Raw genomic sequence first — 27,627 nt, forward strand, 5'->3', positions numbered from 1 at the left:
GGAGTAGCACCTGCTTAGTGCAGTTTAAGGGGCGCTGTGCAGTTCCCCCACCATCAGAACAGCTCTGCTAAAGACCTGGCTGTTGTCTTTACCCTGTTGTTAGTCTTCTTCATTATTAGTTTATCCACAGTATACTTAAAGTTGCTTGTCCCCAGAAGGACTTCAACTGGATCAGGGAGTGCCTTGCTGCTTCAAAAACGGAAGTTATTCCAGAATTAGCTGATTCTCACATGTTAACATCCTAGTGACCTAGAAAGACTTGCTGGTTTGCTCTGTGGAGCTGTAAACTCCCTGCCAAACAAGTTTGGGTACTTCACCTTAGAAATACGTCCTGTTTGATCTTGGCGGTCCCTTTCTTTGGTGGCTACCATCACCAGGGATCCTGGGGGAGGGTGCAAGAATAGGAATTTGCAGCCCTCAGCAGCCACAAAATATTTTCACTGTGTACATTTAGCCATCAACAGGAGAGAGAAACATGACAGCCACTCTTCCGGGTCCTGCTGCTGACAGGATGTCCAGGAGGCCACAAGTTCTTTCACTATCTCTGCCTAAATACCCAAATTTGAGATCACACACGTTCAAGAGTCCTGGGGAGCTTTGTGGTCATCCTGGAGTGGGGATAGTTCAATAGTCACCAAATTCTCCTCTGGGGAAGAGGAGGTAGTGTGTAAGGCTTCTGCTCTCTCCTCTGTCAGCCAAGACCTGAGGGATGTGCTCATGTGGGTTGGTATTGAACTTGACACTGGAGTCCAGGTTTAGTGTTTCGCACTGCAGTGCCAGCGGCACTCCACTCTCTGGGGCTACAGAATAAGAACACCCTCAAGACGCAGCACTGGCCTGAGAGAAACTCCCATAGGTTCCAAAAAAGCCACTGCTTGGGTGCTAGCCCCCATTATCCCAATTGGCCAAGTGTTTAGAAGTACCACTATACTAGATGTCTTTGTAGTGCAGGATGGCCAAGAGGAATGCATAGACGGTCCTGATGGGGAAGAGGAAGACATGCTGCAAGGATACCATCTGGTGCTGACCCTCTTGGTGCTGGTGAGTTGTGGTGTGTTGTCACCAGGAGTGAGGTGATCAGAAGGGGCTTAATGCTGGAAAGTGGTCTCAGTGCTATTCAGAGGCTTGGGGAGAGCTCTCTTGACAGTGTAGGCAGTGCTAAAATCTGGATGTCAGGTGATCCTGGTACTGGCAGCTTGAGGAAGTCCCTAGCCACTACACATGTTCAGGTGGATGGTACCCTGAACTGCCTGGTACACTGTCTGCTAAAGGATGATGAATCTCTTGCCAGGTATCTGGGACTTGTGTGGGTGTGAGTGCTGCTGATGAGGGCTCTAGTGATGCCAGGGAGGGAAAACAACTCAATACAGGTCTTGCACTGTAACAGTCACCTTGCTTGCTTCCTTTTGGTATCAGGGAGTGACGTCTATCTTGGTGCTTTCAATGCCTCTTCTTGGGCAATGACAAATAAGAGCAGTGTAGAGAGCTCCTAATGGCAGAAGGCATTCTCTGTTCCAAAGCAAAGGTGCTCGGTGAGGCATTTGATTGTACGATTGACCTTGGCCTCAGTGTTGCCTTCATCAGGACCTTCAGCCTCACTGCCTGAGTGTGGGGCTTGAACTCCTCGTAGATCTGATAGCAATCATTCCTGTGAGCTTCCCCTAAAAGCCCACAGTGGGCAGTTTTCAGTCCATGGGGGTTCTGTGTGTGGCCCATGAAACATTTTGTTTACAACTGCCCATCTGCAGGATTAACCAGATTCTGGATTCTATCCATTGGGTTTATTTCCTAATGGATAAAGTGACACACATGTAAAGCAAGGGCACGTGACACAAGGTATATGCTGACAGCACACAACTGACCTATGCTGACAGCACACAACTGACTATTGGAGCTGTGCACTCCCTCTGCATCCAATGGAAGTGCTTCTATTATTCAATCGGCATATCCCACAAATTCTAGGTACAAAGGTGCACTCAATAAAACTACTGTATCCCGGGAGACTGTTTTGGTTATGACAATCTTGTGGCCCACTCACTAGTCTAGGTTTCCCATCGCTGCCCTAAGAAGTAGAGGCAACTTGAATATGGGTCACTCAGTGGCATCGACTTGCCATAGGAAGAGCAGAGCTTACCCAGTGCCCAAGGCATATCCTAGTGTAATGTCCATACAAAGTACACAGGATCTTTTATAGGGGAGAAGGCATTTATTGAGCATTTACGTCACATTTATTGAGAGTACAGCAGTTAGCATATGCTTTTCAGTCCCCCCCCCCCACATACACACGCGCACCATGCACACAGTCCCACCAGTCAATGTTATAGTTATAGATCCAGTCCAGAGTCTGCATCAATCTAGGGCCAGCCAGATTGATCGCAGAGAGGAGCTGGGGTTCATCGGTCACGATCTGATGCTCCTGGAGTTGGTGGCAAGATGAACCCAAAGTCCCATGGCAAAGCACCCTGTTCTTATAATCCTCTTTTCTCTATTGAAGTCTATGGATTTTGCTGTATCCGTTTGTGACTGATTACTGCTTAATTAAGAACATAAGAATGGCCATACTGGGTCAGACCAAAGGTCCATCCAGCCCAGTACCCTGTCTGCCGACAGTGGCCAATGGTAGATGCCCCAGAAAGAGTGAATCAAACAGGTAATGATCAAGTGATCTCTCTCCTGCCATCCATCTCCACCCTCGGACAAACAGAGGCTAGGTAACTGGTGTTATCTTTTGACGTTAACATTCCAAAACACCTCCGAGAGGGTCATCCTGTCCTGGATTGAGTTAATCTATTGTTTTTAGGGATGCCAGCTCTACCTTAAGGTCGTCAATCTGTCCTTTCTTAATCATGGATGTGCAATGCTGGTTCTCTGGCATCGATAAGTGTCATTAAATTTATTCACCCATCCTCTCTCGGCCATCTGGTTTTAACAACGGCCTTCACACTTTATCTTTTTCTGATGCATATATTCCTCATTCACACAAACAGTCTTTTACAGAGACCTTCAAAGGTATACAAACAGCAGTGTTTTATATTGAGCAATAAAAAAGCACTGTAAATTAAACCTTACTAAATCTTGTAATCATAACAGTTCACATTGTGGCCCAGGCCTTCAACATTCCTCTAATTTTATCAACAGACACAATACAAGATCCTGCCTCTTACTTACTAAGCCTTAAAACAAAGAAAAGTACATTTAACTAAAGGGCCTAACATCAGTACAGACACTGGCATTCTGTACGGTGCATTTCTACCAATGCCCCAGAGGGTCATAAAGAGGGTAGCTGGCAGGATGAAATTAAGTCATACATTACTACATTATTAAACCTGAAATATAAATATAAAATCCCACTCCTACACTAGCACTGAAGAGCAGACAAGCCTCTCTAACAAGTATAGCATTGTCTCAGAACAGTAACTACTATACTCACCAAACTAACTATTATAAATTATATATACAACAAACAAGAGAAAGCCACTGGAAAAGAATGCTGAAACAAGGGAAGGTCCAGTAACTGTAATGGGTGGTAAAAAAAAAAAGGACCTGAAGGGTGCAGGATCAGCAGGGCCTCTTATACCAACCTTCTGAGGATGTGACACCAGAGAGCCATAGAACCAACCCAACAGACACCACTGACTAAAGGAAACATTTCTGGTAACCGAGCTCAGGGCATGTACATATGTAAGCTGGAATGAATATGGACAAGCACTCCAAGAAGACCAACTACTGTTATAACTAGTCGGGATCAGTATCGGAGAGTGAGAGTGGATCATCTTAGCATTCTTTAAGTATTTGCAATAGTTCACGTCTTTGAAAAAAATGTCAAAATAAATCATACAGTATTTGCACTAGCATTATGTGAATTTCATGCAGTACATCAATACTTAGCTCCTAAGCACAGTGCTCTCCATCTCTAAATGTCTACCTTAAGGGCTTGAAATATTGCATGAAGTATCATGTGTTAATTACTACAATCTAAATTATACACTGAAAGGGGACTTTTTTTTGCCAATGAGAAAGAATGCAACCAACTCAAAGGATAGAGGAAGACAAGAAAATAAAATTCAACTTCAGTTTTGAAATACCGTGAATAAATAGCAAAAGGCTTATAAAAATTAACAAGGTACTGTTATCAGCCATAAGTGTTAAGGTTTTAAACTGAAAGATATATCTGAATTTTCACACAAAGGACTATATTAACAAAATACACGCTTGTGTCCATTAACCTATCAGGAGAGATCAAACCTACCTGATCACTTCAATACTGTAACAATCTTTAAAATACAAATACGATTATAATGGAGAGGCAGCACAGGAGTGTATATCTAGACCACCAACTTGGTCACTGTTGCTAATCTGGCTCATAACCATTAGGCTGTAGATGTGTGGAAATTTATTTGATTTTTAAAAATAACTAAAATATCCCTATCCAAAGCTATAGGCAACATAACACCATTAACACAATTTCAGTTTCAGCAGGATTGAAGTAGTCAGTTCAGCAGGAGCTGAATTATATAGTCAACTACCACACATTTTTTTCTATCTCTATATGATCTAGGAGATGTACCTTCAGTCTGCTTCTAATGCCCTATCAAGCCAATGTTTTTTTTGGCAGAACACTGAAAGATTATGATATATTGTTACATTTTACTCAGAAGTCTTGTTCAGGAGCTCATTTAATCAAGAATTATGGAACTGTATAAAGGTCACTTTGTGAAAACCATAATATCATACAGTGATGAGAATGTAATTTGAGTCTCAGATTAAAAAGAATATAAAAGCATAACTAAATTAACTGAATTGCTATATGTTTGTTTTTCTTATAAGATAAATTAAAAGGATAAGAAGGGGAAAGGGAGGGGAAAACTAACACTAATATAACTGTACATTTGAAAACATTTCTAATTAATTTCAAATTAGATTAATTTGCATAAAAGACAAATTGTGCATAAATCAAAATATCTGTAATTATATTAAAAAATTCAGCCTGATCTGTATGATTAACTCTAGTTTTGAATATCCTTACAATAAATCACAGAAATTACCTTTCAAAGTGTAACACGCTTCACACAAAGACATCCATATGAGACAACATAAAAAGTCAAGTGTAACAGCATGTTAATGAAATAACTTCATGGTAGTCTTAATTCCAGACTAGCACATGACTTGTATCTTAATGAATGGGCGTGATCCATGGCATTGGTCTGTTGTACCGATGAGGTTTTGGTGCATTGCAAATGCCATTGATCAAGCACATAAGCCTGGACCATAGCATGGCATGCACAGGCAGAAATGGCACATGGAAACATTGCAGGATCAATTCCGTAAAAAAGGAAGATGTCCACATCTCTGCCCTTATCCACATCTGAGTCTCAGTGTTACCTTCTATCACCCTTCTTGTTTCACATTTCCTACTGTATTTGTAACACAAGCAATGGCAAGGGAAGAATTTCTTTATGGTGCAGAACACCATGAAACTTCTCCTGAATCTATTTCAGTATTGTGACTTCAGTCATTAAATTATGGATTCATGTTCTCATAATCAAAACCAGTATGCACCTATATAATTAGTGCCTTCAATTTCCTAAAGCAATTTTTTCTAGTTAGAAGAGGATCCTAAAAGGATTTACCTCCTAATTTCCTTTCGACACTGTGTCTGTAGCACATTTATTTCTGCCCTTGTATTTCAAGTACTGAAGTTTGACTTGGAAGTACTAGACAAGTTAAGATTCATCGGGTAAATCTGCCTTTACCTCTCTAGGCCATGTACTATATAAAAACAAGGAATTTGGAAAAACTTCTTTTTGGAGAGACCACACAGATTCCTTTCAACTCAGGTTCAAAAAACTATAGTCTGCTTAAAACTCCTTCAAGGCAAAGACCTATTGTTTCTAATGGGTCCAGGCTTTCCATCTTCTCCTGTACTCCATGACATCTTCCATACAAAATGGCAGCTTCCCTCCACTGATAAATAAAATCTATCCTAACTCACTGCATGTCAATCCTGTATTCCACCTATCATCGCCAGGCCAATTTTCTAAGAAATAAATATTGAAAGACTGGGTTAGGTTTAGGTGGGGTTTTTTTTTTTAAATAATATAAAAAAAGGATATTAAAATTGTTGTAAGATCTTACATTATGTTGTAGGGGTTATGTTTTAAGGAGTTTAAAGGAATGTTCTGGATATTCTACACACATTTTATTCTTTTTATGGGCTCTTCCCATGATGTACTGAAGTTTAGCTTGAAGCTCTTTGAGAAACTTTTTTCCATAGCAGAGTGATAAAATGAAGATTTGATTTCTCCTCATGGGCAGTTGGTGCAGTTGCCTCCCCCAGTCCCTCCCTCTCTGATGAGGCTCTGCCCCCCCAGGGAAGGGAAGAGGAGGGGCAGCGGGTTGAGCATACCCCTCCGAGGCGAGTAGACAGGGCACTGCATTGAGTGCTCCACAGACTCCCGGGAGCACCAAGGAGGGGCAGAGAGGCAAGGGCGGTACATGCGCAGCGCAGTTTCAGGAGTACCAGGTAGGGGAGGCGGTCCCGTGGTTCCAGCTCCCCCCGGCCAGGAGCACGGAGCAGGGCAGGTCCCAGGGGCGGCAACACTCCATTATCACCTCCATCCCCAGCTGCTCTTCAGTGGATATCAACATTGTCTTCTATAGCAGGCGTTCTGGGGCAGACTGGGTGGGGCCAGGTTGGGAAGGCAGAGCCTTCCCCCACCTAAGCCACTAGATGCCCATGATTCTCCCTCTTTGAGCTGCCTTAGGAAGGAACAAGAGTTCTTAAGATTCTTCCTGAAATCCTCATGGAAACTTTTCTTGCCTGCTTAAAACTTTAACATTTCGCATAGCCAACCAACAGTTGGCTTTTATCAACTATTTTCTTATATAGTTATGGTAATCTTCATATTTTATATTGATAGATGGAAAATCCAGTTAGCGGAAAGCGGACATATTAATGAATATAAATAATATAGCAGAACTTGATATATTTAGGGGCAGTGAACTGCATCAAGATGTTTGGCTTTTTATTTGCTCTCATCCCATAAAGGTTGCAATTTATTTTTTCATTTGTGATTTTAAAAACATACTGGTCTTGCATCTTGCCTGGGAGATGTGATTACTTTTATACATAGAAGCAGACTTGATTCAAGAGCCTTTTCCTGGGAAGACATTATATTCAGATCGCTAGGAAACTGTAGTAAGGAGCTTTAAGTTGACTTATATTCAACTGGAGTGAAATCCGGGACCCACTGGCAAAGCAGCCATTGAATCAATAAGGCTAAGAATCCACCCCCAATGTTTAACAGCTTTTGTTTTACAATGAGCTGACATACATTTTAATTTTCATTCCATGATCATCTTTCACAGTGAGGCTGGAAATAACAGATGTGTTATTATGCCAGATATTATTTGTTTCTAACAGCTGCAATAGAAAAAGGATGAGAATAAATCTCCCTCAGCATCCTGGAGAATTCTGTGTAATTGGAGGTTACCTTTGCATCCTGACTGATAAACAGCTGCATTTGAACCTGAAAGTTATCCACACATCCGTCATGCCAACTTCACAATTACGGTCCTACCAACTTCACAACTATGAAAAACATGCCATGAACCATGAAATCTGGTCTCCCCCAATGAAACCTGGTTTTTCAATTCTATACACATTTCAAAGGGGAACCCAGAGTTTTTAAAAATGGGGGTCCTGACCCAAAGGGGAGTTGCAGGAGCCACAAAGTTATTTTAGGGTGGTTGCTGTATTACCACCCCCTATTTCTGGGCTGATTTTAGAGCTGGGCACACAGAGTGGAGGGTCCAATTCTGAAGGCAGCAACCCGTCAGGAACAGCACAAAAGTAAGGGTGGTAATATAAAACCATGCAACCCTTCCTTCTGCACTGCTGCCTTCAGAGAAGGGTGGCTGGATAGTTACAGCTGCTGACTGAGGAACTAGTTCTGCAGGCAGGAGCACAGAAATGAGGATTGAAACACTGTGCCTTGCTATTCTTACTTCATCCCATCTGCTCTCAGGGAGAATAGTGGGGCGGGGGCTGGAGCACCAGCACGGGCTCCCCAATCCTGAGGGGTAGCCCTGAGCCTCTGGGGCAAAATCCAAGTAAGATGGGCCTTAGGTTCCCCACCTCTGCCCTACAGAGTTGTTGACAAATTATATCTTCCTCTTTGCCCCCTTTTTAGGAGGAGTTTTAACTCGTTAGTGTCTTTCAATCTCCAGATTCCCCATGTAGCAAAAAAATTATTACAGGTTAGACCTCCCTTGGGGACACTTGGGAACTGATCAGTCCTTGATGAGGGATTTTGCCAGACCATGGAAGGTCATTTCTTGCCCCCTTGGTGATGACCTCACCCTGCTTCCTGGCTTCCCTGCCCCCAGTCCAGCTGAGCGACATGCTAGGCTGCCCCGCTCTCACATCCCCTCCCTGTAGCCCAGCTGGGCAGTGCATTCCCCACACACATATGCGTGCACCAGGACACACTGATCCTAGAAGATCCATGGTCCTTCCAGACCACGGATGCTGCCAGACCAGAGAGTTCCGATTTAGAGAGGTGCACCCTGTACTTCAGCCAAGAGCATGATAGTATTTCACTGGCTTTTAATTACCCTTAATGTTTGTTAGGATATTGCTTCAATGGGACCACTGTGTTTCCTTCCTTTTCATTCTTCCCTCAGTCCCCTATTAAGTTAGATCAATACAGTTATTCAGGAAATTTTAATAAGCTGTCATAGTTATACAGTAACTTAATCTCACTGATCAGATCACATACCATATTCATATTATTAGATATCAGCATTCATATATTAATACATATTTACATTTAAATAAATTTAAAATTTAAATTAATGGAGATTGCCTATCTCCTAGAACTGGAAGGGACCTTGAAAGGTCATCGAGTCCAGTCCCCTGCCTTCACAGCAGGACCAAGCACCACCCCCAACAAATTTTTGCCCCAAATCCCTAAATGGCCTCTGCAAGGATTGAACTCACAACCCTGGGTTTAAGCAGGCCAATGCTCAAACCACTGAGCTATCCTTCCCCTCCATAGCAAATGCATGTCAATCACTTTGTTGTTCACCGAAAGCTACTAAACTGACCCATTATGAAAAACAAAACCACATTTTGCTTTTCTGAGAGGCAGGTCTCTCACTGACACTGGAAAAATACACACTAAAAGGTCAGTTTCCCATTTTCCTACAAAGTATCTATCTGCCTATATCAAATCTAAACTGCAACACATCTAATCTGTAGTTATATCCTCTGTCTTCCCCCATTACATTTGGAGGAGTACCGTTAATTCCAACCAAGGGGTTTGGTTCTAACACACACGTCCCAGCGCGCACATCCTGGTTTGAATCAGCGGTGATTCGAACTAGCGTGCCAGCGAGATCATGCTTATGAAGTGCGGGATATTTAAACCCCCACTTCATTGACTATTTTGAATGCCTGCCTAGTTCGAACTAGGGTGCAAGTGTAGACATAACCTTAGTGATTTTTGCGGGGCTTATTGTATAGAGAGAGCAACAGAAGAGAATTCCATCTCAATGGATAAGCCATTTCTCTCCTCACTGTCTCCCACTACACTCTCTTTTCCTTCCCTCCCCCTCCTCTTTCCTTCTCCTATTTATTTTGAGTGTACACATACCCAACTCATGAGTCCGGTCATCTGAAGAAGTGGACTGTGCCCATGAAAGCTCATGATACCATCTATATGTTTTGTTAGTCTATAAAGTGCTGCCAGACCATTTGCTGTTTTTTTCTGTAACAGACTAATTCAGATACTCCCTGAAGCTTCTGATTAATCTGTTTTCTCATAGTCCAAATCTGTCAGCTTTAAATTTGCTGAATGACATTTGAATATTTGAACACTCCCATTGTTTGCTATGAGATTACTCATGTAAGTAAGATATTACTACTAGGCATAAATAAATGTCAGAATTCGGTTTTAAATAACTAAGAACCTTAAACAGATTATTTCATTTATGCTTTGTTTCAGGAAGTTGTTACTATAATTATGAGTACATCTTAGTTTTTCTAAGATATAAACTTTTCTCTGCAATATACCATGTCTTTTACATAGGCTATGACTTTGGTTCCCTGCGCCTCTGCTGACTTGAATATGGAAATTCATGAGCTATTTCAAATCTATAAAACCACATTCCCAATTCATTTCATTCTTTATAAATCTTTACTCCTTTTTAAAACCCACTGCTTTTATGTTGCAATTCAGTAACAAATATTTGCTTTTTCCAAAAGAATGCCTTCCACAGAATTTCTATCAAAAAATAAACAAGTGGTTCAGAAACTTCAGGAGGGTACGCCTATATACCTTACATAGTTTTATTTTCCCTAAAACCTTTCCAATTTCCTTCCCTACATGAATTTCAACTGTTCTTCCTTCCTCCATTCTTTCCACCAAACTGTAAATGCACTGTACACTGTGTATCTTATTTATTACAATGTATTAAATGCTAAGGTGAAATCCATATATACGACTTCTGCTATGTCACCTTTCAGTAATGATTTTAAGGAAACCATTTTTACAAATGAAACTACAGGTTGTACCTCCATAAACTGGCACTTTCTTGTCTGGCAACATCCCTCGTCTGGCACGACCAGCGAAGTTCCTTGTCCCGAGAGCCCGGGAGCCTATGGGCAGGAGAGACAGCTGGACCGGAGCAACAAGGTTGGCAGCCCAGCTGGGGGTAGCGCGAGACTGGGGCCGAAGCCCCGTGGCAGCCTTCAGCAGCCCAGGGCCAGGCTGGAGCTCACTGGCATCGAGCAGGAGTTTCTCAACAACCCCAGGAGCGTGGGGTCAGGAACTGCAGCAACTCCTGGGAGCATGGTGCTGGAGTTGAGCCCTGTGGCAGCTTGGGGCCAGAGCCCCACAGCAGCCCACTAGAGCACGGGGCCGGAGCCAGTGTCCCACAGCAGTCCCCTGGAATGTGGAGCCAGGGCCAGAGCCCCGCAGCAGCCCACTAGAATGCAGTGCTGGAGCCTCACAGCTGCCCAGATATGTGAAGCAGGAACCCCGTGGCAGGAGCAAGAGCTTGTGCTGCCCAGTGAGCCGGCAGCAGCTGGGCAAAAAGCCCAGCCAAGTCATGAAGGGCAGGAGAGGTGAGGCAGGATGCTTGCTGGGGCAGCATGTCAGTGGCAGGCAGTGAGGCTTGGGGCTGGTGATAGGAGAACATCCCTGGTCCAGCAAATTCTCTCGTTCGGGACCGGACAGGTCCCGATGATACCAGACCAGGGAGATCCAACCTGCATGAGTCTACACCTCCTTGAACAGTCATTAGTTCCTTCCTGAAATACAGCAGACCACTGGGTGCATTTCTGATCAATTGTCAAATGATTTTACATTTTCCTTTCTGGCTCCTGTGAAAATCTAGGATGTATTTCCATTATATATGCTGTCATGCTTTAACAGTCTTCGTTGCTTTATTAGCCCTAGTATTCCCAAATAATCAAAAGAAACGCTTCTTTAAATAAATGGAGACTTTAAATCAACAATGATTTATTTAGTAATATTGAAATTATTGGAAATGCAGACTTCCACAGCTTTAAAACTAGGGATGTAAAACATTAGTTAAAAAGATAACCGTGTAACTGCAGAATATCTTAGCAGAAGCAAAAAACAGGATTGTGTAGCACTTTAAAGACTAACAAGATGGTTTATTAGGTGATGAGCTTTCGTGGGCCAGACCCACTACTTGACCTGAGGAAGTAGGTCTGGCCCACGAAAGCTCATCACCTAATAAACCATCTTGTTAGTCCTGTTTTTTGCTTCAGCTACACCAGACTAACACGGCTACATTTCTATCAATATCTTAGCAGTTACACACACTGTGGACTCTGCAGTACAAACTTAAATTATCAAAGCCACTGCCAGCTCCACTCCTAGAGAGGAGACTTCCCTGCTGTAGAGAAGCTGCCACCTTGGGAGCCAGGCTGGCAGGGGCTACCAGTCCTGCTCCTGAGGGATGCCATATGGTTTCTGAAAAAATACCGGGGGCGGGAGGGGAAAAAAAGACCCCCGAGAGTTGTTAGGCCTGGCTCCTTTAAAAAATGTGTAATGAGGCTTTTTGGCCCTGAGAGGGGCCGGACAGCTCCCCTGCAGAACCAGGTAAGCATGAGTGTTGCTAGGCTGCCTCCGTAATGAGCTGGACAGCCCGGGATTTTCGCCTCCTGGCCGGGAAAAAAAAAATCAGAAAGTACCGGACATTTTAGGTGTCCAGTATTTTCTGAATTTTTTTTAACCGGACAGGAGGCAAAAATAATGAACTGTCCGGCTCAGTACCAGACACCTGGCAACCCTACCCCTGAGAAAGAGGCTTCACTGCTGCAGGGAAGCTGCCTCCTCAGCTTTGCTGAGGGCTCTGCAGCCAGCTGCACTCCTAGGGAGCCAACGTATAACTCACAACAGTGGGGGCTGCGCCCGCCATATACGGGCAGACTCTGCCTACAGTGAGCCCTGCGGGGGGGGGGGTGGGGGGGGGGGAAGGGAGCTGCTCCAGCCCCTACAATTAACGAGAATTGGAAGCATTATCCATTTAAGATTCTGTTAGATTAGCATCTGTTCAGAATATACTAGTCCTTTCCTGGGAAAAATAGTTATCTAATATCCAAATGACTAGGAATGAATAATTCCCTGTGAAATGAATGATCAGGGCATGGGCAAGAGGATACATGACCTCAAGTAGATCTGAGTTTAACAAAAGCATACACCAACAGATGTAGCATCTAGAATCAGTACACCTTGTTATTTCATTGGGTTTTTTTTCCAGTTTTGAAGACAGGTCATTCATTTATTTCCTGAATAGACATCCCAACAGATCTTATAATTAAGTTTCTTTAGGATCACATCAGCCTGGGATCCAATTCTTCTACAATAACTCCTCTAGAATTGCTATTTTCTTGTGGTGGGACAATAGGTGCACAGAAAGACAACACTGAGCCTTTCATGTCTGAATCTGTAATTATTGCCAGTGGCATATAAGACAGTAATAATATCTTATGGACATTATTATTGTGAGCTGTGCAAACAGTTCCTGATGCAAGATATCATAATATTCTCAGAGACAGAAAAAACACTATTTTTAAATATACTATTTTAGCTCCCACGTAACATATTATGAAACCACTGGGTTTACTCTGACATTAACTTCTACCCTGGGTTTACCTTGACATTTTTGTTAGCAGAAAAGAAACTACTGGTTATTACAAAAACAAGCATTAACAAAGTGAGAAATTGGTAAATGCTAGGCTGTAAATATTAGCATCTTATTAAAGAAAAATTGATGCACTAAGGGAACATCTCTCATAGAAAACATCTCTTTAATTAAGGAAGAAGTATAACATTTTATCAGACCACCAGGAAAAGAATCACTGATTAAAAACTAAAAATGCTTATTGTACGTGTGCGAAAATATATGCAACCACTTATGGCTTGTGGAAAAAATCCCTGATAACTGCTTGGCTTCTTAGATCACATGTGCAAGGGCATGGAATCCAGCAAGTGGAAATAAAGATGAAAGTTACAGAAGAATATCCCAACAATTGGCTCAAGTCTAAATTTTTAAATGACTGAGGTACAGAGATTTTTTTTTAAATTATAACTTTTACAAAGATAATAAAGAATAATGTGTTAATCTGCTGATAGATCAGAAGTTCAAATAATGCTGTCACGTGGAAGATATGCTGTGGACTTGAAAATAATGTCAGGGCTCTGCTTTCTTGAATTGCGTATACTCTTAATATAAGAGATCATATTCTATGTTTTTAAATTAAGAAAAGCATTTGCTATACTGTTGGGCAACTGATAAAACAAATAAAAAGACATCATACATCCCGAGTTTTGGCAGTGGACAGAAAATTCAAGGGATGAGAAGCAATGTTCCCTCTAATTTTTTTTCCATCTGTGGGTGGAATAAATTGTGCTACATGCACGAAGGCATGTGTGCAGGTGCACCACCAGTGGAAACACATGCTGCCAGCTGTGGGTGCTCTGCTCATCAGCTGGCTGGCACCTGAATGCTTCTTGGGCAACTGTCCAAGCTCTCAGTTTACAAGGAACACTGATGAGAAGGAAGCCTCCAAAAGATAAAGTGAGAAAAATCACTAGGCTGCCAGGATAAAAAACTATCATAAACAATTATCACATTTTTTTAAAATTACAATTCTTAAGTTAGAAATAATTATAGATGCATGCGCATGAACCCAACTTTGGAGTAGAAACCCTCTTGCAGGCTGGAATTTGGGCACACAGTTTATAGCTATGAATAAAAAAGCTTCAACTCTCACATGACTTGGGAATGTGCACGATTCCAAAGATTCAAGACGAAATGAAGAAAACAACCTAATAAAGCTAATTAAGATCTAGCTCTTAAAATGCTATATAGGAAAATGGTTTCTAAAATAACTGCTACAAATGCATTCCACCATTTGTATGAGGGCCCAAACAATTTAAAAAACTAAGGAAAAAGTTGTCTGCTCGTGGCAACTTTTAAGTCAAATTGTAATATGACATAGAGCTAACAAAAAGCTTGAAAAGCTTTTCTCATATGAAAAGCAAAACATGGCACAATAAGACCTGAAAAAACAAGATTTACTCACGTTTGCAGTACTTCCTTTCCCTCCTTGATGAAGTTCGCCCAAATGACATGGCATTAGATAGTCCTTTTCAGATCAAGACATCAAGCTTTGTTCCACAGTTCCCTCCTTTAATTGGGCTGAAACTTATTGTATAAGGCCAGAGTGATTTTCTCACTGAGAGCTCAACTTCATCCATCTCCTAGAACAGTGATGATGAACCACTATGGCATGTGATGCCATTTTTGTTGGCTCTGCCACAAATAGAGTTTTGAGCCTTAGAAGTGATGATCAGCAATGGAGATAGCTTACAATCCAGTTGATGTCAGACATCAAGACAGGCAGGGTCAGAATGAGACAGATAACAGTAGACTGAAAGGGGGGGAAAAGGGAAGACCAGGAAGAAATAAGTGAAAGGGGTTAAGAAGAAAAGACAGATAAGATCAGAGAGGAAGAACAGAGGAGTGAAAGCTAGAAAGGAAAAAGATTGAGCACCACTGAAGCCCCTCTCAAGTCTGAAGCCAATAACTAGCAAAATTTCACTTTAGCCCCTCTGATTCTAAAAGGTTCACCATCACTGTCAGAGAGAGAAAAAGAAAAGGTGTCCCCCTAAGGGAGCTCCATCAACCAAGGAACCGACACTGCTGCAACAGCAACACACTCATGTTTCTGTTCCTGCTCAACTCCATTTCACCCACAATGGAAGATCTTCAGGAATAGAAATAAGGTGGGAAAGGATAGGATAAGATCAGGACAACATAAAAGTAAAATGAACTTAGGGAAACTGTTGTGAGTACAGCAGGATGCTCATGAAATAACATCACAAACATTTTTTATTAACCAATTCCAGTACACAAATTATTACTACACTAGCAAATCAAGTTAATAGCACATGTTACGAAATGCTTATAGTAAGATGACAGTAAAATCACTTCCAGTAATTAACAGTCCAGGTTCTAGAATATAATTTAACCCTGTTTTTCTGCTCAGGTGGTTGGACTGTGATGCTGGTGGCCCTCTGGGAAGTCCCTGACAGATTATATCTTCCTGATGACATAAAGCCTGCTCCACTAGTTGCTCCAGCAACTCGGATCCCAGTATAAAAGGCATATTAAAACAAAGTTCTGCTATTGCTATATCTATCTTCATGGGTGTAAGATTCACTAGGGTCAGCACAGACTGGTACACAGAATCAGGAGTGGTAACTGGCTCCATGAAGCATCTATGCAGGGAAGAATCGTACAATATTTTTGGCTATTGTAGTACCAAAGCTTTGCCAAGCAATTTGCTAAATGTTATATGCCTCAGTTTACAAGTATTTACTGACAGTATTATTTTTCAAATGTAATCTATAGCACTTCCTAAAACATTCTACAACTAATAAATATATTGCACTTCTGATAACCTGTTCCTACTGGTTAACCAGATTAATTAACTGTTGTTTCTTGAACTGAGTTCCTAAACACTTCTTGAAAATACGGTTAAATCCATAATTTTAGAAGTGAAGGAGCTGTAAATCTTAAATCATTTGACATTAGGAATGTAAGCGATTTGACGACTATCCAATAGCATATGCTTATAGGAGAGTCAAGTTGATTAGTCACGTCTCTCCACCCCCACCTTGCTGCCTCTATCAGAGAGAGGCAGCAAGGGGAGTAGAGGAGCCAGTGCTCAGGGAGCCGGCTTAAAAGCTGGTTCCCCCAGCACTGTCTCTGGGGGAGGGTGTGGTGTGCAGCAGGGAACTGGTGGCGCTTCTGCCTTTGAAATGTAGCAAGAGCAAAGCTCTTTGGCAGGGATGTCAGATAAGGATGTTAAATTTAGATACATCAAATAATTGAATAGTCAAAGCTATTCGATTAGTCACTAAGGGCACCTCCTCCTTTGAAATGTAGCAAGAGCCCTACTGGCTCTTGCTACATTTCAAAAGCAGAAGTGCCGCAGAAGCAGGGGGTGAGTGGGGGAGTCAGGCAGTCCCCCGTGGGCTCCGCGTTCCCTCTCCCCCCGCCCCCGAGGGTGGGAGCTCTTGTACATTTCAAAAACAGGGAGCGCGGAGCCAGTGGAGGACTGCTTGAGTCCCCTGCTGGCCCAGTGCTCCCTGTGGCACTTCTGCCTTTGAAACTGAAAGAGCCAGTAGGGCTCTAGCTACATTTCAAAGGAGGAGGTGCCCTTATTGACTAATCGAATAGCATTGACCATTCAATTAGTTGATGTATCTAAATTTAACATCCTTATCTGACATCCCTGCCAAAAGATTTAAGGGCTCTTTTTCTCTTTCTAACAGTTGTTTGGCAGATTCAACGATTATAAAATTATTTTAAGTATGGTAATTATGTGCACGCATTTTCAGAGCCCAAGAGTAGAATTTTAATACTACATGAAGTTTTATGAAAGAAGCAAATTTAGGTTTTCTGCACATGTGTTTAGAAAATAGTGTAGCTGTGTGACTAATAGCTTGGAAAGGGTTCAGAAAAGGGCAACTAAAATTATTAGGGGTTTGGAACGGGTCCCATATGAGGAGAGGTTAAAGCGACTGGGACTTTTCAGTTTAGAAAAGAGGAGACTGAGGGGGGATATGATAGAGGTCTATAAAATCATGAGTGGTGTGGAGAGGGCCGATAAAGAAAAGTTATTAGTTCCCTAAATAGTTGAACTAGAGGACACCAAATGAAATTAATGGGGAGCAGGTTTAAAACTAATAAAGGAAAGTTCTTCTTCACACAGCGTGTAGTCAACCTGTGGAACTCCTTGCCAGAGGAGGCTGTGAAGGCTAGGACTATAATAGAGTTTAAAGAGAAGCTAGATAATTTCCTGGAGGTTAGTTCCATAAAAGGCTATTAGCCAGGGGATAAAATGGTGTCCTTGGCCTCTGTCTGTCAGAGGCTGGAGAGGGATGGCAGGAGACAAATCGCTTGATCCTTGTCTTTGGTCCACCCTCTCTGGGGCACCTGGTGCTGGCCACTGTCGGTAGACAGGATACTGGGCTAGATGGACCTTTGGTCTGACCCAGTACTGCCGTTCTTATGTTCATTTTTTCAATGGCTATGCATTTTAAATTTTGTTAAAGGCCTGATTTCTTTGTTAAGAGTTTATATCTATAACTGCATCTATATAAAAATGAAATGAACACTAATTCTGAAATCCCTAATGGAGCTGCTGTCAGATGTACCTTTGACAGGATGTAATTTCCATCAATAGAGATACACTCGAGACAATCTACAATTGTGCATAATGTGCACCTATACTGGTTAAAACATTTTTTCTAACCTAAGAGGTAAATCATCTCTGTGAAACTTTTATCTCCTTTCTTGCAGACTGTGAAATGTGAAACAAGAGAAGACACAGGATTTTTTTTCACATTATTTCTTTCATACACTGAGAGCTAACATTCTGAAATCATGAAAAAGGAAACATTTTTTATCCATCCATACTCAGAGTACTGAGTTGTCATATTTGCTAGTATGTACTAAGAATACTTTCACAAGGCTCAAAACAAGATGCTGATTTCCACAAGAGTTAAGATAGCTCAGCACACCCTCCCCAAGAGAGAGTTAGTACTTTTCAGGATTGGACCCCTACTCAAGAGATCAGTTCATTTAGTGTGTTATTAAATCTGGTTTTCAAGATTGAAGGTCACATTACTTCAAAGATAGCCAACATGATGTCATGCCATACATGTGTTTTTCAAGATCCTTGAGACAATCTGGTTTCAGAGAGTTGTAAACAAATCCAGCACTACAGTGTTCCACATTCAGAAAGCATTTCTTACAGTTGGTATACCTTAACTTAGACTTCAAAACTAAAATAGCCGCATTCCAGATGTGCTTGAAACTATTCTTGAAGTGTGAAGACAAGGACTGCTGGCAGCAAAACATGATTAATAAGTCACCATAACCAGAATAAAGAAACACTAGAATTCATTCGGTTTCCCACTGTCTGTTCATAAGGTAAGATGTTGTTATTGCTGTTCATTTTTATTTGACTCTGTTATTCTGAATATTAAAACTCAACTGCTGAGCAACGTAACTTACAGTAACTTAATGTATACACTGTGCTGTCGGTGGGAGACACTCTCTTGTTGACATAATTAATCCACCTCAAGAAGAATTGGAAACTATGTTGACAGGAGAGTGCTCTTCCAATCAACATGTCTTCACCAGATCCACTAAATTGATGTCACTGCACTGATTGCAGTGATGACAATTTAGCACAATAGTAAAGACAAGCTCTTGAATGTGCCATAATAACAGCGAGGCATTTTAACCAGAGGAGTAATATTTTGACTTTTAGAGTGTGATTGACATTGCATTTAGCTCAGTGGTTCTATTGAATTTTTTTTTCTGAATCACCTATGTACATTTCTTAGAGATAAGGAAGTAGGTATCTGTCAAAATGTAAATTGGCTTAAAGCACTAGCTCAACAATTAACATACCGTATATACTCGAGTATAAGCTGAGTTTTTCAGCACAGTTTTTGTGCTGAAAAATGCCCCCCTCGGCTTATACTCGAGTCAGCATCTCGAGAACTGAGGCGGGCAAAGCCTCAGAGGCGCGGGACCCCCCCGCGGCTGCGGCTTCAGTCCGGGAGCCTGTGGTCTGCTGGGGACGGTCCCCAGCAGACCACAGGCACCCAGATTGAAGTGGCAGCAGCGGCGGTTCCCCGCGCCTCTGAGGCTTTGCCCGCCAGAGCAAAGCCTCAGAGGCGCGGGGAACCGCCGCTGCTGCCGCTTCAATCTGGGAGCCTGTGGTCTGCTGGGGACCGTCCCCAGCAGACCACAGGCTCCCGGACTGAAGCCGCAGCCGCGGGGGGTCCCGCGCCTCTGAGGCTTTGCTCTGGCAAAGCCTCAGAAGCGCGGGAACCCGCCCGGTGCCCCTGGTCTGCTGGAGACGGTCTCCAGCAGACCAGGGGCACCGGAGCAGCTTTCGCCCCGACTTCCGGGGCTAGACCCGGTATCTATCTTCATTTTTTACATTTACCAGTAGCTGCCTCATTTCCTACCCTAGGCTTATACTCGAGTCAATACTTTTTCCCAGTTTTTTGGGGTAAAATTAGGTGCCTCGGCTTATATTCGTGTCGACTTATACTCGAGTATATACGGTAGTTATTTTTTCCATTTAATTTCTTAGTTTTCTTAGACCTAGCATAAAGAATTTTGTTCTGCATTTGAACAGCCTCTAGCCCAATGGTCTATTGAGCCATGACTAGAAAACAGACTCTGTGGTAATACATATAATCATATATATACTATAAAATCTATCAGTTGAGATTACTGAAGAACTTAGATACAAGACCTCAGTCTACAGGGGTACAAATCTGGCACTTTAAGACCTTACAAGTCATTTACAGAGTTTGCCTTTTAAAAGGCCCACATTTACCAAGAATTACTCCAAAAAGTATCTGAGAAACACCAAGACAATCTTATTTCTAAATATTAAGAAATGCTGTGATATCTCCAAAGCCACAACGTGGTAATGACTGTCAAATGTTAACTTTCTAATACCAACTGGCTTTGCTTAACAAACAAAATTCTAGATTATAGAACTATCCACATAAAACCCAGAATAAAGACAAAGAAAGATTTTTCCTTTAAGTCTAGTTTATTGAAAAACTTGAGAATTTCTTATATTGAAACTATGTTTTGATTAACATTTAACATGGTTAAGTTTAATGCTGGCTACAAGGGAAAAGACACAGAGTTAGTTTGTGTAAGACCTAACTGGGTCTCAAAAATATGGCAAGAAAATACAATTGTGCTAAATATTCTGGCAATTGAAGTGTAAAAACAGTGTTTTTGGTTGTGTGTTCCAAAGGATAAACTAATGATATAATGTGATATGAATTTTACAGTTCTTTTCACATTGGCATGATGGTATCTTGAAGCTTGAGGCTAAAAATAAAAACAGGCCTCTCCCACCTCAGCTCCCTTGTAAATGCCATTTGCCTCTCCTACCAAAAGTAGTCCAATAAAAGGTATTATTTCATCTGCCTTGTCTCACTAATATCCTGGGATTGATATCACACTGCATACTTGTGAGATAGAACACACATGCAAAATTAGCCATACGTATTTGTCTCATTATGCAACAACAGATCAGAGCTAGAAGAGGAATGTAGTGAAGTGGTCAGTTTTTCCCTAAATTTGCCTAACAGCCATGGTTAAAATATAGAAATTTCTATAGTGCAGACATGACTTGTGTAAGGATCAAACCTCTCCAACACAAGTTTTCACAGGACATAAAAGCAGACTAATTTGTAGGAAATATTTTAGCTCTCATGAGTTTCCTTTTCTGGTTACGCTCACTCCTGGCTTGCTGAGCAGTACTGATTTTTAAACTACAGTAAAACTCTGATAACCCGGCATCCAATTGTATGGCACTTCCGATAGTCCGGCATCAAAATGTTAAGAGCCTAGTGAGTGACCTTCGGCAAAAAATGAGTCACAAGGCAGCAGGGGCAGCAGCTGAACTGAGCAAAAGGGTAAAAAAAAGGTTAAAAAACCTAAAACATTACAGTATTCTATATACAGTATGTACAATAAAAAGGGTTAAAACACTTTATATACAGTATATACTGTATACAGTATGTGTGTGTGTGTATATATATATATAAAATAAAGATATATATATATATAAATAAAACCAGTTTATAGGACCTCCTGATAGTCCGGCACATCCGATAATCCAGCACTACCTAGGTCCCAAAGGTTCTGTATTATCGGAAGTCTACTGTACTACTATTTTCCTATAGTTGTAAAAAGAAATGTCCAAAATCAGAAGCCTACCACCAAATTACAGCTAATTACAAAAGCTTTTCTTGGGACATGAAATGAACTCTAAACTGAATTGACATTAACAACACATAGGGAGACCTTCAGTGCCATTCTTGCCAGTATTATAACAAATATTTGATAAGTCCACCTGAGAACAAAAAAATGGTTTGCCAGAATATCAGAAGCAGAAAACGTAGTGTTCTTCATAAGTTTTATTAATTTTCTAAGTATATTTGCTATATTTTGAAGGTCTCAATAGGAAAAAAAAGATATTCCACATGACTTATTACTACCAAGGCAGGAGCCAAATTGCTTTTCTGCCTCCAATCTATTTCACAGTCAATTGAAATTATTTTTTAAGAAAGTATTTCCTCAAGTGGAAAATGTTTCTCAGCAGAGGGAAAAAGATAATGCCTACAAAATGCCAACTAATGAAGAAAACCCCAAAATATCAGGGTCGTTAGTGTGACTGTCCAAGGAAGGGAAATGAAAACCTTCATCATAAGTTCTGCATCTGCTGAATATGTACTGTATATAGTAGAACAGAACAGAAAGGGGAATACAATTATTTATTCATTATTTACTAAGAATAGGATTTGTCATAATTTCTTCTCTACGCTACTAAAGATAACATGTACATCTTCTCTCTCCAAAGAGCAAAAAACCATCAACCAAAGTAGGAATAATTATTTTCCTCTCACTTCCTTCTTCCTTTATAAAATTCCTGAGCTAATCCTTTAAGGGCAGTCAATCGAATTCCCAAATTTAATGGAGAAAAGGGATTGCATGAACACACAGTAATTTTTTGTCAGTCCACTGTCTCTTCCCCCTTTCAATCATATGCTTCCAGATAGAGAGTTGTAGAGAAACAGTACCTATCCAAAAGATGTGTGCCTCTTTCTGTAACTAGCATATGTACTAACTAAATTAATTTCAGCAGAGAGAAGACATATCTAATTTTTATACAGAAAGTGAACATCTTATTGGAGTAAGTCTTATTGGACTAAGTTTGTAAAGTCCCATAAAAAGAGACTCTAAAGGGTATTATTCAGATAATAATAATTGTAAGACATAAGTCAGAACAAATTAGTCACATTACACTTCTGAGGGGCCTGGAAGCCAAATTTTTTGGAGAAATAGTAAGGAGAAGAATAGTCCATTTTAAAATAAAATAAAAAACAAAACCCTTAAACCCTTAAAAAAAAAAGAACAATTATTCCATCCCCAACATAAGAACAACATCAAATTGGATACCTAAACTGTTGACTAGATTCAATTAAAGACTTTCTGAAGGGTTAAAAGAGTGGGATGGTAAGTTTATCCTTTAGATGGTAAAGGTATTTAACACTTCTGAGCAAACACAAAATGGGGAAAGGGAAAGGGCTCAAGTGATTGGGAAATTGCCTACAGTGGTCTGCTTGACAAGAGAAACATGTAGAATTGTACAGCCTACACATACCACGATGGAAATCTTCACTGACACCTAATCCAAGAGAACCACAAGAGCTACTTTCCATACTGCTTTTGTCCATTCAGATATGTCTACACTGTAGCTGATAGTGTGCTTCCCAGCTTGGGCAGACGAACACACACACTACTTCTTTTTAAGCTAGTGCACTAAAAATGGCTGTGTAGGCAGGGATAGCCATACAAACATGATCCAAGTCACTTCTTGACTACACTGTTACTTTTTAAACAGGCTAATGTAAGCATAGCTAGCACATATCTTTACCTGAGCTAGAAAACATGCTCTTAGCATGTGAGAGACAGCGCCTACAATGGTATCTTTTCAAATGGACACTATAGGTACGTCTAGATTACATGCCTCTGCCGACAGAGACATGTAAAATAGACTACCCGACATAGTCAATGAAGCAGGGATTTAAACATCCCCAGCGTCGTTAAAATAAAAATGACCACTGCGTTGTGCCAGCTCAGCTGATTGTCAGAACAGCACGCGAGTCAAGACGCGGATCGGTCGACAAGGGAAGCCTTTGTCGACCGCTCCCTTATGCCTCGTGAAGGGACCTCCCTTATGCGTCTTGACTCGCGTGCTGTGTCAACGATCAGCTGAGCCAGCACGGTGCGGAGGATACTTAAATCCCCGCTTCATTGACTATGTTGGATAGCCTATTTTACATTCCTCTGTCGGCAGAGGCATGTAATCTAGACATATCCAATGTGAGAGTGCTGGGGAAAATGAGGGAAAGGAAAGAGGAGATCGTGGAAATCTTGTGCAAGCGAATCCTCAGTCATTCAACACAAAGTAAATCAAACTATTTACTTGGAGGTTTTCCTAATGGTGAAAAAGACGTTCTTGAAGCCTATCGGAAGCAGGTATAAAAAGCAGAATTTCTAATGGATGCAGGTAGAGATGGGTAGTTCTCCTAGGGCAATCTTTAGATCAGTATATTAGATTGCATTAAGAATCCTCCCAATATTTTGCTGGGATCCCCTTTGAAAATATTTCAGGCTCCTCCATACCTTGCCACCCTTACTCCTGTGCTGCTGCTGGTGGCAGTGCTGCCTTCAAAGCTAGACACTTGGCCAGCATCTGCCGCTGTCATAACTTATCTATAATAGTCTTTTGTGACCTCTTTTGGGTTGTGCCCCTAGCTTCCTCCCCTGCTTTGAGAAATACTATGTTAGAAGAATCTTACTTGGCAGCCCCATTATTAAGTGGCTAAAGCAAGTGATAAGCAAGAACCCATCTGTAGTTAGATGATAAAACAACAATGAAAATGGGAAATGATAGCGGTTTTTAGGTATCTAAAAGGGTGTCACAAGGAGGAGGAAGAAAAATTGTTCTCCTTGGCCTCTGAGGATAGGACAAGAAGCAATGGGCTTAAACTGCAACAAGGGAGGTTTATGTTGGACATTAGGAAAAACTTCCCATCCGCGTGGTTAAACACTGGAATAAGTTGCCTAGGGAAGTTGTGGAATCTCCATCTCTGGAGATATTTAAGAGCAGGTTAGATAGACATCTATCTGGGATGGTCTAGATGGTACAGAGCCCTGCCATGAAGGCAAGGGACTGGACTCTATGACCTCTCAAGGTCCCTTCCAATTCTAGTGTTCTAAGAACATCAGATACTTCAAGGAATCCATAGTTGATATAAATCAAGATCTTTGAAGGGGTACCCTGAGCCCCAGAAAGACTGACTTCCACAACCTGCAACAACAATTTTCTCCAGCCAAGACAGTACTGCATGATTGAATATAAGTAGAAGAGGCAGCTGGAAGCACACCTCGGTTCATTACTCCAGCAAAGGAAAGCTGCTGGAAAAGGGCCTAAGATTTTTAATTTACCTGGCATTACAAACTATTGGGGGGAAAGGCCAAAGATACAGTCTTCTTTAAAAAAGGGTCAGAACTTGTGAAAGTGCCTACAGGTCTGTGAGGAAGGGGACAGAAAGCGGGAAGCAAGACCACCTTGAATTAAGACTGTTACCCAGCCCCAAAAGAAGTATTTCTGTCACAGAAATAATGCAGCTGGAGACTTAGACTGATTTCTTTTTCCCTCTTCTTTCTGCAGTCTTCCTATACTGGACAGTCCAAAACTCAAAATTAGCTGATGAATGGATTCCATGCCTCACAAAGCAACAGTGTGGAAACAGCATCATTATACTTATCTTGATTGTAAATTCTTTACCTCCTTGTTTCATGCTGAGGAGAGAGATAATGCTCAAGGTAAAACTGTCCTGTGGGATTCAGGAAGAGACTACAACAAAAATTATAGACTTTATTTTATAACAACTATTATTTAAGTAGAGGGGAGAGGAGAAAAGTTCCTATGAACTTAATGCTAGTTGGAATCTAGAAGCACAAAAATGAGATTACAATTTGTGGAGATGGGAGGGGAAGGAAGAGGAGGGGAGGGGATGCCTTCCCTTACATTATAGGAAAACAGCAATTATAACCACCAGCGAAAATGCTACCTGGAATTCCAGGAGCAAAACCTCCCAAATTATTATCTAGGGATGACAGGAAGGAAAAGGAGAAAATAAATGATCTTCATAATGAAGTGACCAAGTAAACTCTTATGCTGGAAAGAAAACAGGTAGCAATTAATGAGAAAACAATAATCCTAAAAAGTAGAGAAAAAAATTAACACTTTAGGTTTAAATTATTATCTTCACTTTATTTTATTTTTCCACACAACAGACTATTAATTGAGTCATGAAGCCCCTTAACAGTTCATGCGTTTCAGTTTGCTTTTATAACTTTACATTTTTAATAGAAAAACGAGCAATTGTTATTTCTACAAAGGCTTTTTGGTGGGTTTTCTTTTAATCAGGAATATAACATTTTCATTAAGTGACCACTGCTACATTTAAGGAAACATGAGGGTACATTTTCAAAACCTTATGCTGGAGATGACCATTAAAGGAAATCTTAAATAATATAAAATATAATATTTTTATTAAAACAGTCAGATAGAGGTTTTTATACATCTAGTATAAGAGCTAAGCAAAATTATGAAGACCTATTATTTTTGCAAGACAAATACAATGATAACTGTTAACAGGGTCTTTAAAAAAAACAATACTCAGTAGCCCTTTTATTTACCTTGTGTAATTTATCAGAGTTAGATTTGTAGCATTTGGTCTACTAATGCAAATGTTTTGGTTTTTCATACTTCTAGCAATCAGTACATTAGCTGATTTTAAAAAGAAACATACCAGAACCCAGAGAAAAGTAGGTAACAGAAGAACACAGCAGGTGGACTATCACTCCGCAACAACAGATTTCCACGTGTAACTCTAGGAGCCTTAATATTATCTTGCAATAACTTTTTCAGATGAGGTGGAAGTTAAAGAGAAACCAAGAAATATAAGATCTACATGCCAACAAAGACACAAGACTCTTTCACCGAAGAAGTCCAGTCTTATTGCTATCTGGCAATGTAAAGAAAATATTTTTTCTTATTGATTACACAGAATCACTATACTTCTACAATGAGCAGTTTGATAGTTATGCTAATGGGGAAAGCAGGATATCAGCAATATCTCAGCATCACATTTGGGTGGTCATACAGGAGATCAGCCCAAAAAACCAAAAAAATACTATGGTTAAGCAGGATTTTCCATCCGCCTTTAGTTTAATGGCTCCTACTTTGCTGCTGACTGACATGACATTTTTGCCTCATCCTCCTGCAAAGTAGTACTTTCTCTGTTTAGATGTATTTTGAGAAGTTTTGGATGTGTTGCAGTTTATGAGCACCAAAAGTTTTTAGGAAAAAACAGTGACAAGTAAGCTGAAAAACAGATTGAATACGCCACTGAATATACTGCAGCATAGTGTCAAATCACTGAAGTGCCTGGTATCAGCACTGATTGTTGCTTCAAAAGATGCTTTTAAATACAACTTGGAAAATCAAGCAGTATCATAGAGCCAGAGCTGAAGTATGGGACAAAGAAGATGCCTGCATGTACATATCATTTTCAAAACAGATTATTAAGGCCCAGTATTGTGAGATAAAGACTAAAGTTAAATGCAGAGAATCCCTCTAAATGATGGAACACAGCCACTCTAGTTGACAGCAACAACAAAAAAAGATAGAAGGAAAGGAATCCCTGCCGTCAATTTGGAGAAGGTTATGAATTGGATTGTATTAACAAAGTCCCAGAAAGTCTTAACATTTTATGGTGAACCACAAGGCACTAGAACTTCACTTTGCACTGCTGAATAGGTTGTCTAACATTACTTAGTTACATGGGTTACTGTGTGAATACAAGGGGAAGGGGAAAGAGAGAGAAATCCCAAAACAACTTAAAAAGGTCTCTCTTAGCATTAGAGCAAGATTTCAATAAATGTTGAAAAGTTGAAGAGGTATGTATGTAAAATGAGAATTAGATTTAGCATCAGAACATAAAAGTAAAGCACAAAGTGCAAATAGTTTTTTCATGCAAGAAACTCAACCTGCAAGGCTATATGAGCAGCAAAATATCTGGGTTTTTCCATAATCAGCTTGAGACCCACTATCCGATTGTGGTGAATCTCAAGGAGAAAAGATGGAAGAAAGGACTGAGGAACCTAACAAGTGAAAGGTTTTGCAATGCCAAGAGTTAGGAAATAATTGTATCCTAAGAGAGGGGAGGGGGGAGGACTAAATAAAAGTTCAACCAGTGGAAATAAGATTGAGACTTCAAAGGAATATTAATGCAGAAACTAGAAAAAAATTCAGATTCTGTAGAGTTGCCAAACAAATAAAAACAAAATCCACAAGGAAGGTGCAGAGAATGAGAGGTAAGAATTAAG

General features: G+C 40.8%; 1 protein-coding gene across 12 annotated transcripts in view; it reads right to left on the reverse strand.

The window, feature by feature from the left end:
• TDRD3 (tudor domain containing 3) overlaps positions 1-27,627 on the reverse strand; it is a 219,654-nt gene that overhangs the window by 25,618 nt on the left and 166,409 nt on the right. The window lies entirely within an intron of this gene.

This window comes from Pelodiscus sinensis, chromosome 1 (assembly GCF_049634645.1).
Source record: "Pelodiscus sinensis isolate JC-2024 chromosome 1, ASM4963464v1, whole genome shotgun sequence".
In the NCBI taxonomy this organism is placed as follows: domain Eukaryota; kingdom Metazoa; phylum Chordata; order Testudines; family Trionychidae; genus Pelodiscus; species Pelodiscus sinensis.